This window comes from Lepisosteus oculatus, unplaced genomic scaffold (assembly GCF_040954835.1).
Source record: "Lepisosteus oculatus isolate fLepOcu1 unplaced genomic scaffold, fLepOcu1.hap2 HAP2_SCAFFOLD_45, whole genome shotgun sequence".
NCBI classification, from domain to species: Eukaryota; Metazoa; Chordata; class Actinopteri; order Semionotiformes; family Lepisosteidae; genus Lepisosteus; species Lepisosteus oculatus.
In genome coordinates this window covers 1,778,972-1,796,329 of record NW_027167988.1, presented here as the reverse complement: position 1 = coordinate 1,796,329, position 17,358 = coordinate 1,778,972, and the positions used below count along the sequence as shown (strand labels likewise).

Genomic DNA, 17,358 nt, shown 5'->3' with positions numbered 1-17,358 from the left:
GAAATGTCTCTTTTCATGGGGAAAGCTAGCACCAGCAAATGTTGTGTTTAGAAGAAGTGATTTAACATGACACGTGACCTAATTTACCGGAGCAAAAGCTCACCCAGCAAGCCCTGCTTTACTTCTACAGGAGAGAAGTACTGTAGAGTCTGCAAGATGTTCAGCTGGGTAGCTACGTCAGCATGCCTCGGCTGCAAAGGAACAAGTACTAGGTTTATTGCATGCTGAAAAGAGAAGAACGGAAACACAGCGTTTCGACTGTGAGGTCTTCTCACACCTGAAGAAGCCTCACACCTGTAAAAGGCTCCATGGTTTTCTTTCTTCTCTTTTCAACATGGAATACACCTATTGTCTGCAAGATGTGACAATTTCATGGTGTTTTGGAAGAAAACCTTTTTTCTTTGAATTCAAAATCAATCGGAATTTCAGCACAACACATCAACACTTTTTCTGTTTTAAGGAGATGATATTTTAAACCTGACAAAAATAGTAGGAAACACAAGTTTCTTGCTGTGAAAATTTAGATGGGGAAGTGTACTACTAGTAGCAGTGTAGAGCTCTCTGTGGTGGAGTGCAAGCGCATGTTCTATGGGCCAGTGGCGTAATGGATAACGCGTCTGACTTCGGATCAGAAGATTGTAGGTTTGAGTCCTGCCTGGCTCGTGAGGCTTTTAAACCTCTCAGGTTCCTAGGTAACAGGTTGCCGTCATGTATATGAACTATAGAAAAGCATTTGCCACAACCCGTAAATTAGCACGCAAGTGCGGGCTGGTGAACACAGAACTGTATGGAGATCATCTCCAGCTCCGAGCTCAATTGCAATGAAAAAACATGCAGAACAGAACTGGAGAGCAGCTGAATTTGTGCTCAGTAGGGTGGGGAGGACTCAGCATTGCTATTGTTCTAATTGGCATGAACTGCAGGGGATCTGAATCAGAACATGTCAGTCAGTTTGATCATTGCGTCAATATGTAGGCCACGTTAATACAGAATTATTACTTTGTCTGTCTCGTCTTTGTATATAGCTGAATGTCCCTGACAATTTCATGTTAGTTTTTAAGAACGACATTGGTGCTAATATATACATATATAGCATATAAGGAACACGTAAAAGTTTAGTCCATGCTGAAAAGATAAGAAAACCGCCACAACGTTTCATCTTGGAATAAATCTTTACTTGTTGTTTTGCAGCCTACCCATTCTGACCTAACTCCTCCCTTGAAATTCCCTAACAGATAAGGGTACGTAACGGCTCATGCGATGCTCAGTTGCAATTTGTCCCAAAACAAACAAGAACAGCAGCTGAGGGTTTGAGTTTGAACATGCACTGTATTAAAGCAGCTTTTATTTCCATTGATAAATGCTAGATATTCCTACAGAGATTCTCCAGGTGAGTAAGCGATTCCTGTTTCTGTTTCTATTTCTGTTTCATATATACAGTATATATATGTTACATGTGTCTCTGCAATAGTATAAATGTGTTATACACTATCAGGGGCTGCTTTTTTGTGCACCTCATCTACAACAAGGGTTTTTTTTTCATTTATGTTTGTGGACCTTCACCATTTGAGGAAGTGAGTTAGATAAGAAAGTTACAGGTATGGTGAGCAATGACTGACAAAGGCACGTACTGCGTATTCCTTACAGAAGTGTAAGCAATTTGTTCTAAAAAACACCGGCTAAAGTCCAACATCGTTAGCAATCTTATTACTTAAACAGAATTAACATCAATAAACTGTAAGGTGCTGGTACATGCGAGTAGATTTGATCTTCTATTAAACAAAAATGCAATTACAGCTCTAAAAAGGTCAACCTAGACTTCTGTAACAGATCTGTTCAGGTCATCGCTGTTTCTCTGACCTTGTGAGTCTTTGGAATTTTAAAAGTGTATTTTGCTTGCCTTTCATGTGGTCTGTGTACAAGTCACTGTGGCGTATGCGGTCCTACACAGCCTTGCTATAGACGTGACGAGCCTCCGCTATGTTGCAATGGAGAACAGGTTCAGTACGGAGCTGCCGAGAAAATTCAGCTGGAAAGCTCGTTGCAGAAAAGCATCGTTCTCTGTGTCCAGCGGCAAAGCGTCCATCGTGGGTGCTGAAGAATCGATTTCACAGGCTGTGGGTCCAGGCGATTTAGAGTGTTAAAGGTCCCAGCGAAAACGAAACGGCGCTGGTCCTTTTACACGCACGCACGCAACCAAATGCAAAGGACGCCGTAGTCGGCAGGATTTGAACCTGCGCGGGGAGACCCCAACGGATTTCAAGTCCGTCACCTTAACCACTCGGCCACGACTACAGCAAGCGCCGCGGCCGCTGCCTTCTTGCTACAATCGAACAGGGAGTGCGAGGCGGCGGCGGCAGCGGAGGCAACTTTTTTCAAGTTCGCTCTCCGTTTAAGAAACCTTTTACGCCATACGTGCAAGCACACACACACACACCTCAGAGGACTTAAGGGTGGCTTCAAGTTGGAATGATAAAGTCTCCCCGTTCGGACATGAAAACAGAACGTTCTTAGACAGAAAGCAATCAACAACAGAGACATCTGGACGACGATTTTAGTCACTGCACTTTGAATAGCATTTTTACTCCAGTTACAGGAGATGCACCAATGGCCCTTGACCTACGCTCTTACCAATGCCTTGAACATTCAAACAAAACAGCCCTCAAGTCCTGCGGTTTAATATAACGCTGTTACGTGTCGAGGCAGTATTTGACTCTGTCCTACCGTTGAGACACGGGGCGTATATGGAAATGAACACATGCTACGGATCGTCTCTAATCGGTCCCTACAGTTGGAAGGCTCCTTGAAGCGTGCACCCCCATCATTCATCTTTGCGCATCTGTGAAAGGTAGACTCTTGAGCAATGTTTGAGCCAGCTCTAAGGCAACTAGTGCTATTGGACAGACACCTCTGGAAGATCCTAAGAGTCTCTTAACACCACTTCCAGCAGCAAGCTTAATTGTTCGCTGGAGGTCTCCCACCCAGGTACTGACCAGGCAAAGAATCACCAGTACATTGAATGAGGAAGTTAATCCTGAAATCCAATTACATATCTCAAGGTAAGACAAATCCATAAGAACATGTCTTAGTATTACTTCGTTTACATTAGTATGGCACTGAGTTGGAGCTCCTCTTTAAGCTGTGGTTTAGTTTTGCATTCATGTGTTTCTAGAGCAGTTATTTATGGGGGTGGGTGGGTCTTTCACAGAGGCTCAGGACAAATCCCCCGCCTGAAAGTCTAATGTGTGCGTTCAGACAGTCACAGGTCAAGAGCCAGGCAGGAGGACAATGGACAGAAGAGCCAACGAACTAAAAATAAAAGAACAGATATGAAAAAGCCACCATCTTTTTCTTTTTGACATTTTCCGACTTTCATGCAAGCCAGGACAAAGTTGCTCGTAGCTACTTGTGGATTCAAATACTCTATCGAGTGCTTTGATGAGTTTTTGCAATTTGATTGTCGTCCTATCAGCCTGTTTCTGTTTTTTTTTTTCAATCTTGGGATGGAAAGTATGAGGGAAATGATGGAGCAATCAATAACCGCTCCGGAAAAATGGCAGAATGAAATGGTCCGTCACTAAGGACATTTGTGAAGCAGAGGAGTGACATCACCACAAAGGCGACACATTCTGCTGATGGTTTTGGTGAATAATGATTGAGGTGCGTTAAGAGAAAGGTAGCTGTGTCAGCATGCGTAGGCTGCAAAGGATCAAGCAAAGGTTTACTCCATGCTGAAAAGAGAAGAAAAGAAGCACAACGTTTCGACTGTGGAGCCTTCTGCGCCATCTTCTTTAGCGGTGATGATGTTTACATTGGAAAAACTGAGACATGCGTCCCTGGGTGGGCTTGAACCACCAACCTTTCGGTTAACAGCCGAACGCGCTAACCGATTGCGCCACAGAGACTGACGGCCGCTTGTGCTCCCTACATTTGCAGGTTTATGGTCAAAGAAAACAATCACTTGCGCTTCTTGCAGCCGGCAATCTTTTTCCACTGACAACCAAGAAATGGATTTCATCTTTCACAAGCTGTATGGATTTCTTCAAAAACAAGTTATTCCAGAAAGGAAATGAATTCTTGCATTAAACTGAACCAAGCTGTACATGTTTGTCTGAAATGAGACATTCGGCACAACAAGACACGGAGAGAGGCACCGCTGGTATTCAGACCCAGGATCGCCTGCTTACTAGGCGGGCACTTTAAGCCACTAGGGAACAGCGCCAGCGGAGCACCGCGCTTTTACAGACACTTGGACACATCTGCGTTCGGTGTGCACTTAACCTGCTCTCTGAGCCCGTTGCCTCCGTCCCATTTAATAGCAGAACTGACGCCAAGAGAAATGATGAGAAATGGCATTTATCGGGCACTTTTCATGTCCAAGGAGTTCAATGCCCTTGACACCTCCCCAAGGCGACAGAGCTGTGCATTCTTTGGCGACACCATTTTTTCTTTTGTTTAATTTCTATACTTATTGATAGAATAAAAACGATATGTCATGTACTGTAAGGGAAATGTCTCTTTTCATGGGGAAAGCTAGCACCAGCAAATGTTGTGTTTAGAAGAAGTGATTTAACATGACACGTGACCTAATTTACCGGAGCAAAAGCTCACCCAGCAAGCCCTGCTTTACTTCTACAGGAGAGAAGTACTGTAGAGTCTGCAAGATGTTCAGCTGGGTAGCTACGTCAGCATGCCTCGGCTGCAAAGGAACAAGTACTAGGTTTATTGCATGCTGAAAAGAGAAGAACGGAAACACAGCGTTTCGACTGTGAGGTCTTCTCACACCTGAAGAAGCCTCACACCTGTAAAAGGCTCCATGGTTTTCTTTCTTCTCTTTTCAACATGGAATACACCTATTGTCTGCAAGATGTGACAATTTCATGGTGTTTTGGAAGAAAACCTTTTTTCTTTGAATTCAAAATCAATCGGAATTTCAGCACAACACATCAACACTTTTTCTGTTTTAAGGAGATGATATTTTAAACCTGACAAAAATAGTAGGAAACACAAGTTTCTTGCTGTGAAAATTTAGATGGGGAAGTGTACTACTAGTAGCAGTGTAGAGCTCTCTGTGGTGGAGTGCAAGCGCATGTTCTATGGGCCAGTGGCGTAATGGATAACGCGTCTGACTTCGGATCAGAAGATTGTAGGTTCGAGTCCTGCCTGGCTCGTGAGGCTTTTAAACCTCTCAGGTTCCTCGGTAACAGGTTGCCGTCATGTATATGAACTATAGAAAAGCATTTGCCACAACCCGTAAATTAGCACGCAAGTGCGGGCTGGTGAACACAGAACTGTATGGAGATCATCTCCAGCTCCGAGCTCAATTGCAATGAAAAAACATGCAGAACAGAACTGGAGAGCAGCTGAATTTGTGCTCAGTAGGGTGGGGAGGACTCAGCATTGCTATTGTTCTAATTGGCATGAACTGCAGGGGATCTGAATCAGAACATGTCAGTCAGTTTGATCATTGCGTCAATATGTAGGCCACGTTAATACAGAATTATTACTTTGTCTGTCTCGTCTTTGTATATAGCTGAATGTCCCTGACAATTTCATGTTAGTTTTTAAGAACGACATTGGTGCTAATATATACATATATAGCATATAAGGAACACGTAAAAGTTTAGTCCATGCTGAAAAGATAAGAAAACCGCCACAACGTTTCATCTTGGAATAAATCTTTACTTGTTGTTTTGCAGCCTACCCATTCTGACCTAACTCCTCCCTTGAAATTCCCTAACAGATAAGGGTACGTAACGGCTCATGCGATGCTCAGTTGCAATTTGTCCCAAAACAAACAAGAACAGCAGCTGAGGGTTTGAGTTTGAACATGCACTGTATTAAAGCAGCTTTTATTTCCATTGATAAATGCTAGATATTCCTACAGAGATTCTCCAGGTGAGTAAGCGATTCCTGTTTCTGTTTCTATTTCTGTTTCATATATACAGTATATATATGTTACATGTGTCTCTGCAATAGTATAAATGTGTTATACACTATCAGGGGCTGCTTTTTTGTGCACCTCATCTACAACAAGGGTTTTTTTTTCATTTATGTTTGTGGACCTTCACCATTTGAGGAAGTGAGTTAGATAAGAAAGTTACAGGTATGGTGAGCAATGACTGACAAAGGCACGTACTGCGTATTCCTTACAGAAGTGTAAGCAATTTGTTCTAAAAAACACCGGCTAAAGTCCAACATCGTTAGCAATCTTATTACTTAAACAGAATTAACATCAATAAACTGTAAGGTGCTGGTACATGCGAGTAGATTTGATCTTCTATTAAACAAAAATGCAATTACAGCTCTAAAAAGGTCAACCTAGACTTCTGTAACAGATCTGTTCAGGTCATCGCTGTTTCTCTGACCTTGTGAGTCTTTGGAATTTTAAAAGTGTATTTTGCTTGCCTTTCATGTGGTCTGTGTACAAGTCACTGTGGCGTATGCGGTCCTAACCAGCCTTGCTATAGACGTGACGAGCCTCCGCTATGTTGCAATGGAGAACAGGTTCAGTACGGAGCTGCCGAGAAAATTCAGCTGGAAAGCTCGTTGCAGAAAAGCATCGTTATCTGTGTCCAGCGGCAAAGCGTCCATCGTGGGTGCTGAAGAATCGATTTCACAGGCTGCGGGTCCAGGCGATTTAGAGTGTTAAAGGTCCCAGCGAAAACGAAACGGCGCTGGTCCTTTTACACGCACGCACGCAACCAAATGCAAAGGACGCCGTAGTCGGCAGGATTTGAACCTGCACGGGGAGACCCCAACGGATTTCAAGTCCGTCACCTTAACCACTCGGCCACGACTACAGCGAGCGCCGCGGCCGCTGCCTTCTTGCTACAATCGAACAGGGAGTGCGAGGTGGCGGCGGCAGCGGAGGCAACTTTTTTCAAGTTCGCTCTCCGTTTAAGAAACCTTTTACGCCATACGTGCAAGCACACACGCACACACCTCAGAGGACTTAAGGGTGGCTTCAAGTTGGAATGATAAAGTCTCCCCGTTCGGACATGAAAACAGAACGTTCTTAGACAGAAAGCAATCAACAACGGAGACATGTGGACGACGATTTTAGTCACTGCACTTTGAATAGCATTTTTACTCCAGTTACAGGAGATGCACCAATGGCCCTTGACCTACGCTCTTACCAATGCCTTGAACATTCAAACAAAACAGCCCTCAAGTCCTGCGGTTATATATAATGCTGTTACGTGTCGAGGCAGTATTTGACTCTGTCCTACCGTTGAGACACGGGGCAGATATGGAAACGAACACATGCTACGGATCGTCTCTAATCGGTCCCTACAGTTGGAAGGCTCCTTGAAGCGTGCACCCCCATCATTCATCTTTGCGCATCTGTGAAAGGTAGACTCTTGAGCAATGTTTGAGCCAGCTCTAAGGCAACTAGTGCTATTGGACAGACACCTCTGGAAGATCCTAAGAGTCTCTTAACACCACTTCCAGCAGCAAGCTTAATTGTTCGCTGGAGGTCTCCCACCCAGGTACTGACCAGGCAAAGAATCACCAGTACATTGAATGAGGAAGTTAATCCTGAAATCCAATTACATATCTCAAGGTAAGACAAATCCATAAGAACATGTCTTAGTATTACTTCGTTTACATTAGTATGGCACTGAGTTGGAGCTCCTCTTTAAGCTGTGGTTTAGTTTTGCATTCATGTGTTTCTAGAGCAGTTATTTATGGGGGTGGGTGGGTCTTCCACAGAGGCTCAGGACAAATCCCCCGCCTGAAAGTCTAATGTGTGCGTTCAGACAGTCACAGGTCAAGAGCCAGGCAGGAGGACAATGGACAGAAGAGCCAACGAACTAAAAATGAAAGAACAAATATGAAAAAGCCACCATCTTTTTCTTTTTGACATTTTCCGACTTTCATGCAAGCCAGGACAAAGTTGCTCGTAGCTACTTGTGGATTCAAATACTCTATCGAGTGCTTTGATGAGTTTTTGCAATTTGATTGTCGTCCTGTCAGCCTGTTTCTGTTTTTTTTTTTTCAATCTAGGGATGGAAAGTATGAGGGAAATGATGGAGCAATCAATAACCGCTCCGGAAAAATGGCAGAAAGAAATGGTCCGTCACTAAGGACATTTGTGAAGCAGAGGAGTGACATCACCACAAAGGCGACACATTCTGCTGATGGTTTTGGTGAATAATGATTGAGGCGCGTTAAGAGAAAGGCAGCTGTGTCAGCATGCGTAGGCTGCAAACGATCAAGCAAAGGTTTACTCCATGCTGAAAAGAGAAGAAAAGAAGCACAACGTTTCGACTGTGGAGCCTTCTGCGCCATCTTCTTTAGCGGTGATGATGTTTACATTGGAAAAACGGAGACATGCGTCCCTGGGTGGGCTTGAACCACCAACCTTTTGGTTAACAGCTGAACGCGCTAACCGATTGCGCCACAGAGACTGACGGCCGCTTGTGTTCCCTACATTTGCAGGTTTATGGTCAAAGAAAACAATCACTTGCGCTTCTTGCAGCCGGCAATCTTTTTCCACTGACAACCAAGAAATGGATTTCATCTTTCACAAGCTGTATGGATTTCTTCAAAAACAAGTTATTCCAGAAAGGAAATGAATTCTTACATTAAACTGAACCAAGCTGTACATGTTTGTCTGAAATGAGACATTCGGCACAACAAGACACGGAGAGAGGCACCGCTGGTATTCAGACCCAGGATCGCCTGCTTACTAGGCAGGCACTTTAAGCCACTAGGGAACAGCGCCAGCGGAGCACCGCGCTTTTACAGACACTTGGACACATCTGCGTTCGGTGTGCACTTAACCTGCTCTCTGAGCCCGTTGCCTCCGTCCCATTTAATAGCAGAACTGACGCCAAGAGAAATGATGAGAAATGGCATTTATCGGGCACTTTTCATGTCCAAGGAGTTCAATGCCCTTGACACCTCCCCAAGGCGACAGAGCTGTGCATTCTTTGGCGACACCATTTTTTCTTTTGTTTAATTTCTATACTTATTGATAGAATAAAAACGATATGTCATGTACTGTAAGGGAAATGTCTCTTTTCATGGGGAAAGCTAGCACCAGCAAATGTTGTGTTTAGAAGAAGTGATTTAACATGACACGTGACCTAATTTACCGGAGCAAAAGCTCACCCAGCAAGCCCTGCTTTACTTCTACAGGAGAGAAGTACTGTAGAGTCTGCAAGATGTTCAGCTGGGTAGCTACGTCAGCATGCCTCGGCTGCAAAGGAACAAGTACTAGGTTTATTGCATGCTGAAAAGAGAAGAACGGAAACACAGCGTTTCGACTGTGAGGTCTTCTCACACCTGAAGAAGCCTCACACCTGTAAAAGGCTCCATTGTTTTCTTTTTTCTCTTTTCAACATGGAATACACCTATTGTCTGCAAGATGTGACAATTTCACGGTGTTTTGGAAGAAAACGTTTTTTCTTTGAATTCAAAATCAATCGGAATTTCAGCACGACACATCAACACTTTTTCTGTTTTAAGGAGATGATATTTTAAACCTGATAAAAATAGTAGGAAACACAAGTTTCTTGCTGTGAAAATTTAGATGGGGAGGTGTACTACTAGTAGCAGTGTAGAGCTCTCTGTGGTGGAGTGCAAGCGCCTGTTCTATGGGCCAGTGGCGTAATGGATAACGCGTCTGACTTCGGATCAGAAGATTGTAGGTTCGAGTCCTGCCTGGCTCGTGAGGCTTTTAAACCTCTCAGGTTCCTTGGTAACAGGTTGCCGTCATGTATATGAACTATAGAAAAGCATCTGCCACAACCCGTAAATTAGCACGCAAGTGCGGGCTAGTTAACACAGAACTGTATGGAGATCATCTCCAGCTCCGAGCTCAATTGCAATGAAAAAACATGCAGAACAGAACTGGAGAGCAGCTGAATTTGTGCTCAGTAGGGTGGGGAGGACTCAGCATTGCTATTGTTCTAATTGGCATGAACTGCAGGGGATGTGAATCAGAACATGTCAGTTAGTTCGATCATTGCGTCAATATGTAGGCCACGTTAATACAGAATTATTACTTTGTCTGTCTCGTCTTTGTATATAGCTGAATGTCCCTGACAATTTCATGTTAGTTTTTAAGAACGACATTGGTGCTAATATATACATATATAGCATATAAGGAACACGTAAAAGTTTAGTCCATGCTGAAAAGATAAGAAAACCGCCACAACGTTTCATCTTGGAATAAATCTTTACTTGTTGTTTTGCAGCCTACCCATTCTGACCTAACTCCTCCCTTGAAATTGCCAAACAGATAAGGGTACGTAACGGCTCATGCGATGCTCAGTTGCAATTTGTCCCAAAACAAACAAGAACAGCAGCTGAGGGTTTGAGTTTGAACATGCACTGTATTAAAGCAGCTTTTATTTCCATTGATAAATGCTATATATTCCTACAGAGATTCTCCAGGTGAGTAAGCGATTCCTGTTTCTGTTTCTATTTCTGTTTCATATATATATATACAGTATATATACAGTATTGTACTATTATTATATAATTCGTTACACTGTGGCTGTGTTGTGTGTGTTAAGCTGCTGTTGCACTGCAATTTCCCTCACGGGATCAATAAAGTATCTATCTATAAGAAGACATTACCAACAACGACCACAAGATGGAGATATTGTCTAGACATTACCAACAACGACCACAAGATGGAGATATTGTCCAAAGAGGCAAGAAGGGCAAAGCCGCGATAAGGTAAAATCATTTTTTGTAAGAGATTGCTGTCAGAATGCACATCCGTATCCCAAACAGAATCTCTAGTAAAATATGATCATTTGTGAAACAGGCAAATGAGTGTCTGCTACAATATGATTGCTACAGATGCAGCCATTCAAAATGTGCGGGCGATACTGCATTATTTTCCGGTACGCTGTACGCAGTCTACCGCGAGTTACCGGTAAATACCGCGAGTTACCGGTAAATACCGCTAGCAAAATAATAGTATCCGGAATTTCCGCAAGGTGGAGCTAATAAAGCTCAACTTCTCATGTTTGAGCTGTAGCCATCAAAGTCTTTAATGAAGATATTACTAATAGTATTAATAATAAATGACCTTGGACAAGCTGTAAACTCAAAGTATTGCCCTGGTCCACATTATTTTTTTCACTGACCTTCTTTGTAAAAGTAACACCACAGCATTTCGCAATCACGCATTTTTTTCCAATCATGCAAAGTACAGTAATTTTTGAGAATCGATTCACCATGCCTTTCACATGCTCATAAAAGAGATTGATTTAGGAACATAAACATATTACCGTATGCAAACTGTACTGTATACAGTTTGTATATGTATATGTATATGTATATGTATATGTATATGTATATTTAATGTCTTAACTGTGCCCGTTTAAGTATTGAATATTTATATGGAATTTTACCACTGAAGGGAAATCTTAGTGCCTGAGCATAAAAAGAATAGGAGCGTAATGCAACGCGTGTGAAGGCCATAAACGATATTAATTTTGGAACATAAACATACAGTATATGGCTGGTCTCGGTACTTTAAAGAAAACATACACGAAACATGGTTTCATTATGACCAGAATCAGTCTTGAGATATTTTTAACTTGATTTACAGTATTTGAGAGGTATGTCTTGACACCGATACTACGTAAATACTCCTCACGTATATGTTTCTAGGTTTATATTATGCATTTCATACGGTCAAATTGCTTTTGAGCAACTGATAAGAAGCGCGAAACGGTATGCCCAGGGCGTTTTAGTTTTTGTTTTGTTTTAATGCAGTGCAGTGGATTGATTAGAGATATCAAGTACATACAAGTCATTTTTTAAATGTTGTAGTTCGTCTTGTAAAAATGTTACGAGTACATCATCTGTCAACAATTACACAGGTTCTGTTTCCATATTGCGGTTTTTGGTTACGTAATACTATTTTCTAATTTCACGTTGTGAATATATGATTTGGGCAAACAGAGCCGCAAAGAAGTACATTATGGGTTGTTGTTGTTTTTTTGCAGTTTTATCTAAAATAAGCGATGCTTAAACCTTTGTCTGATTCTTGTGAAACTATCCACACGACAGTTACCTAGGAGTTGACTTCAGTGATGTCACTGATGGGATGTTTCTAAAAATCCATCCTCTGTAAAACATCTTCTCTAGTTGTTCTGCATATGTATTCGCTAATGAAGCTGTGTGTTCTGAGCCTGGTTCTCTACATTTCTGTATGAACCAGCTTAGAGGGCTAAAGACAGCTTGTGTTTAAATTGAGTGTAAGGTAATTTATGCTTCTAAAGTCATGGTCAGCATTTATTATTGTACTGTGCTGTAAACTTCTTCTGTGCCTAATTACATTATTTTATAGTCGATAATGTTTCTGTAGTGCTTTTTCAGCCCTCAGCATGTGACTGCGCTGGTGGTGCTGTGGGTTAGGTTCCTGACTCCTATGTCACATGGTCTGTGGTTGAATCTCATGGAACTATGACTTTAATTTTTAACAAACATTTCTTTGAAAAAATGAAACATTTCCCTTGGTCAGAGATTAAATAAAACCTCACTCGCATCAAAACAAATTTATATTTCTAAATATCACAACATGATCGAATTTACGTCTTTTTAATAACAATGAATAGTCACCTATGCGTTACAAAATAAACATTTATATTGATTTGAATCGAGTTTTGATTTAAATCGTAAACGCGTGTTTAAAGGCGATATACTGTATAAAAGCGCTGATTCTTATGGAATGTGTTTGGCCGGGGATTCAAAAAAAATATTTTTTTTAATCGCGTATCTAAGGAAAATTGCAGTATAACTTTGTTCATGCACAAACAGTGGCATGTTACATTATAATTTGGGTGTCTCCTCTTGCCAGAAAGCTCTAAATTGGATTTTGAGTGCGGTTTTTGACTTTTTCTAAATTGCAACCCATAAATAAAGCTGATACAGTTTAGACTTACTGTATTCTAAACTGTATTACAACATCACATTGGACAATGCAACGTAAATTGCAAAAATGCACTTGGAATCTGTCCAAGCCCTACTACGAAAATTATTAAAACTGCGACACTTATCATTCATCTTTAAATAAACTTTATTTTATATAGCGTTTTAAGCGAATAGGTAATTAGATTGCTCATAAACCTAATCGCTTTTTCTACATAGACACAGCGTGATTGCTCTCTGAAAATGCTTTTTTCTTTATATTTAGGCTCAGATTTCAACTATAGATTGTATTATTATAAACTTTCTTGGAAAAATGTCTTTTATGTAAACCATGTTTGCTATTAATTCATTTAGGGCTAAAATACGTTCATTGTCTTCCAATCGAGTCGAGTTGACATTGGAAGCTTGCCACGCCCGGACTGTTACACCAACGCATTAGCATGTTGAAGCGATTTCATTGAGGAGGCCATCTACTAGTTAACACTGTACTTCCTACTTTGAAAACACCTGTGAAATTGGTTTAATTCGTCACAGCCAGCACTCCGGCAGAGAGGGGGGTTGTACTCGTTAATGTCTGATGACATACAAGTGGAAAGATTACAGATTTTAATCGTTTTTTTTCTGAACCAGGGAAAATCTGATCATGTTTCTCTATAACAATAATAAAAAACTTTATTTTAAATTATTTTACATATCCCGCTTGCACATCGCACGACTTTAATAAATCTATTCTTTATTAATACTAAATAAATAATACTAAAAATACTACAGGAAAGAGGTCACTTGATTTTTGGAATAATTCCAAATAGCACAATGATCCACTGGCATTCCTGAAGTCTGTTTAGTGCATAATCTTCCAAATACAATCACTAAGCAATTATAAGAATTATACCATCCTATTTCTTTGTGATGTCCTGTAAAAACTAAACCTATTTTTATAAGGCTTTTACTCAAAAGGTTTCCAAACACACAAAGCATTTGTGAAGTACTATAGTATTTCTAAAGGTTACTGGTACAACATCAATCATTAAAGCTTAACAATAAAGTTTAGATTGCTGACTATGGACTAACTACATTAACTAACTGCAATGCAACATTATACATTTTACAAGAATATCTGGTTGAATTCTTGCATTTGTAGCCAATTTAATGCGAGAGAAATAAGCCAATTTAATTATTTCACAAAAAATAATGTAATATAAAATGGATGTTTTTAACTTTATTGTAGTGTTTTAGAAACTAATATGTCTTCAAAAATGGTTGTTTTTCACTCCTAGGAATGAAAGCTGTTGTTATATGATGTTTATTTTCAAATTTGGAAAAATCAAAGGATTCTAGCTTTCTCCCCTTGCAGGCATCGGACACAGAGAACCTCATGGTTTTCCTAAAAATCATTTTTTATGTTCCCTGGTGTTCCAAACTTAGTTTTAATTTGTTATTATGTTAAAAACAGGGTAATAAATTTCTAATTGGACTATAAATAATGTCATATTGTCTGCTATAAAACTGATGTTTTCAACTCTATTGTAGAGATTCTAGAATCATCTAATAGAGAATTGAAATAAAAAAAGGGCATAAGAAAACATTACCAACAACGACCACAAGATGGAGATATTGTCTAGACATTACCAACAACGACCACAAGATGGAAATATTGTCCAAAAAGGCAAGAAGGGCAAAGCCGCGATAAGGTAAAATCATTTTTTGAAAGAGATTGCTGTCAGAATGCACAACTGAATCCCAAACAGAATCTCTAGTCAAATATGATCATTTGTGAAACAGGCAAATGAGTCTCTCAGGTGCCCATTGCTCATTTTCAGACACATTTATGCAATACTTTCACCATGCGTTGAGCAATAGGGATTAAAGATACCAGAGGTAAGGTTTAAAAGTGATTCTGAGGTGCAACACATCAGCAATACAGCTAGGCATCTGAAATGCGGGGTTTGAGAGCCCTTCAGGGAACACCGTACCCTAAAGGTACCAGAAGTCCAGTAGTATAAGCATTAAGTCACTGTCACCCCTGTTACAATGTGATTGCTACATATCTTCATTTCTTTGGTTTTTAAGGAGTAAGAGTGCAGGGGGTCTAAATCTGCGATCCAGTGTGTTGAAGTATTTCACAACATTACCTGTAGCCCGTATGGAAATAAATACTAATTCTGATTATTGCCCTGGGCATGTACCAATAAATCACTGAGCATATATATATATATCACTGTGTTGAAGCTAGAGACCTGTATGTAATATTATGGTGCTAAAATGTCATTTTCACATATATTAATGTAATAAATGATTGCTTATGCTTTATAAACAAATCTAATTAAAATAAATGATTAAGTTTTGTATTTATCTTGTACCATAGAACATGATTTTCTTTGTATTTCAAGCCCACAAAGTGTCCAAATGACGCACTACATGATATAAGGAAGATTATCACATGCATATCGGTATTATCTTTCTTATGAAAATGCATTCCTTTCATTACCTTTTACTTTTTAAAATGAACTCAAATTGTGTATAATGTAATAATTTAAGTAGAAGTGCTTCACTGCTCTATGCCGTCTGGAAATAAATCCTCAGACTACTTACTGCCCTGGGCATGTACCAATAAATTACAGGAGCACATCTATATATCACTGCGTTGAAGCAGGAGACACACAATCACTGCAAACACATCCTAAATACAGTGTTCTAGCACCTTTGACCTCATCCAGAACATATCATTTCTTGAAAGGGATTGCTGTCCGAATGCACATCTGAATCCCAAACAGAATCTCTAGTAAAATACGATCATTTGTGAAACAGGCAAATGACTGTCTCAGGGGCCCATTCCTCATTCTCAAGACACATGTATGCAGTACGTACACCATGCATTGAGCAATAGGGATTAAAGACACCACAGCTAAGGTTAGAAGTCATTCTGACTATATTCTAAAATATTGGACTCATATTCTTATGATGGCAGACATGATGCTGCGTTTAAAACCGGGGTTAATGGACATTATATGACTGTCAATTCTGTTTTGTTTTGGAGACTCTTGGCTGCCTATATGGTACACTGCAGCGTGAAGGAATTATTTTCCAAAACTGTGTCAGCTCAAAAGTTGTAAGAGAACCTCTCCAGCTGCTTTAACTCTCTTCATTTTTGTCATTTAATTGTCTGTCGGCACTATGTGGCAGCGTTGCATGACAACCCCTCTCACCACGGAAAGGAACCTAACAGCTTTGGTAAGAGAGGAGAAAAGGACCTGGCCAGTAAGGGGCACGAACCCGTGACTTTGGCGTTATTAGCACCATGCTCTAACCAACTGAGCTAACCGGCCTCACGACAGTGGCTCTCTCTGTGCTGCAAAAAATCGAACTCAGGGAATTTCTTTTGCCCTCCTTTGAATAGAAAGCCGTGTAATTCAGTGTACGGGCTTTCTCATGCAGTTTCATGGTTCTTGTAACCCAAATCCTACACTGGCCTGAAGTGCCCCCCATTTCACAGAATTTTTCAGCTGATTTAAAATGTACCTAAAGGAGAAGCATTATTGAAGACGATCAATTACCAAGAGCTTTTGTCAAAGGTTTTGGTGGTCATTTTTAATGACCACAGAGCGCTGTGACCTCGGTTTTACATCTCATCCAAAAGACAGCACCCTTTTACAACACAGCGTCTCCGTCACTATGCTGGGGCATTGGGACCCGCACAGACCTCAGGGTGAGCGCCCCACCGCCGGCACCATTAACACCGCTTCCAGCTGGAAGCTTTGTTTTTCCCTGTAGCTCACCCTCATCCGGGTACTGACCTGGCTCACACCTGCTTTGCTTCAGTGGGTTTTCAGTTGCGAGTTGCAAGGGGATGCAAGTGATGGAGCAGCTCGCTGCAAAAGCCACTGCATTGGCCGGGAATCAAAGCCGAGCCTCCCGCGTGGCAGGCGAGAATTCTACCACTGAACCACCAACGCTCAGAACCCGGGCCTTCAAAAAAGACGCTTTTTTGGTGCTCTGTGCAAAAAGCGTCGACATCTGCTTCCAGCTGTAAAATGCCATTCGCGGACGCTGAAGAACTTATTTGCAAGGGAGCGGGTACAAGCAATTTGGCATTTTAAAACCACCAGGAACACCGAACAGGCGCGCTTCTTTGCTTGCGCCGAAACACAACGACAGGAGGTGGACAACGTAGTCGGCAGGATTCGAACCTCTTTCTGTCTATTATATACTAAATGTTCTCTTGTCTGTCTCTTGTTTGTATAGAACTGAATGTCCCTGACAATGTACTGTTAGTTTTAATTGAAGAACGGCATTTGTGTTCAAATATATCAGACAAGTTTACGTAACTGCTCATGCGACACTCAGTTGTAATTAGTCAAGAAATAAAGTCGAACAACAGCTGCGGGTTTGATTCTGAACGTATCAGATTGCAGCACCTTTTACTTCCATTGACAAATGATAGAGATTCGAAGAGAG

General features: G+C 41.0%; 7 non-coding genes across 7 annotated transcripts; 3 read left to right on the top strand and 4 right to left on the bottom strand.

Moving 5' to 3' along the window:
- The first annotated feature begins 590 nt into the window (after positions 1-590).
- On the top strand, positions 591-663 carry trnar-ucg (transfer RNA arginine (anticodon UCG)). The gene has a single exon. It is a non-coding gene; the product is annotated as a tRNA-Arg (tRNA).
- Positions 664-2,213: 1,550 nt separating this feature from the next.
- trnas-uga (transfer RNA serine (anticodon UGA)) lies at positions 2,214-2,295 on the bottom strand. Its single transcript has one exon. It is a non-coding gene; the product is annotated as a tRNA-Ser (tRNA).
- A 1,536-nt stretch (positions 2,296-3,831) lies between these two features.
- Positions 3,832-3,905, bottom strand: trnan-guu (transfer RNA asparagine (anticodon GUU)). Its single transcript has one exon. It is a non-coding gene; the product is annotated as a tRNA-Asn (tRNA).
- A 1,193-nt stretch (positions 3,906-5,098) lies between these two features.
- Positions 5,099-5,171, top strand: trnar-ucg (transfer RNA arginine (anticodon UCG)). The gene has a single exon. It is a non-coding gene; the product is annotated as a tRNA-Arg (tRNA).
- Positions 5,172-6,721: 1,550 nt separating this feature from the next.
- On the bottom strand, positions 6,722-6,803 carry trnas-uga (transfer RNA serine (anticodon UGA)). The gene has a single exon. It is a non-coding gene; the product is annotated as a tRNA-Ser (tRNA).
- Positions 6,804-8,340: 1,537 nt separating this feature from the next.
- Positions 8,341-8,414, bottom strand: trnan-guu (transfer RNA asparagine (anticodon GUU)). The gene has a single exon. It is a non-coding gene; the product is annotated as a tRNA-Asn (tRNA).
- A 1,193-nt stretch (positions 8,415-9,607) lies between these two features.
- Positions 9,608-9,680, top strand: trnar-ucg (transfer RNA arginine (anticodon UCG)). The gene has a single exon. It is a non-coding gene; the product is annotated as a tRNA-Arg (tRNA).
- Positions 9,681-17,358: the final 7,678 nt, after the last annotated feature.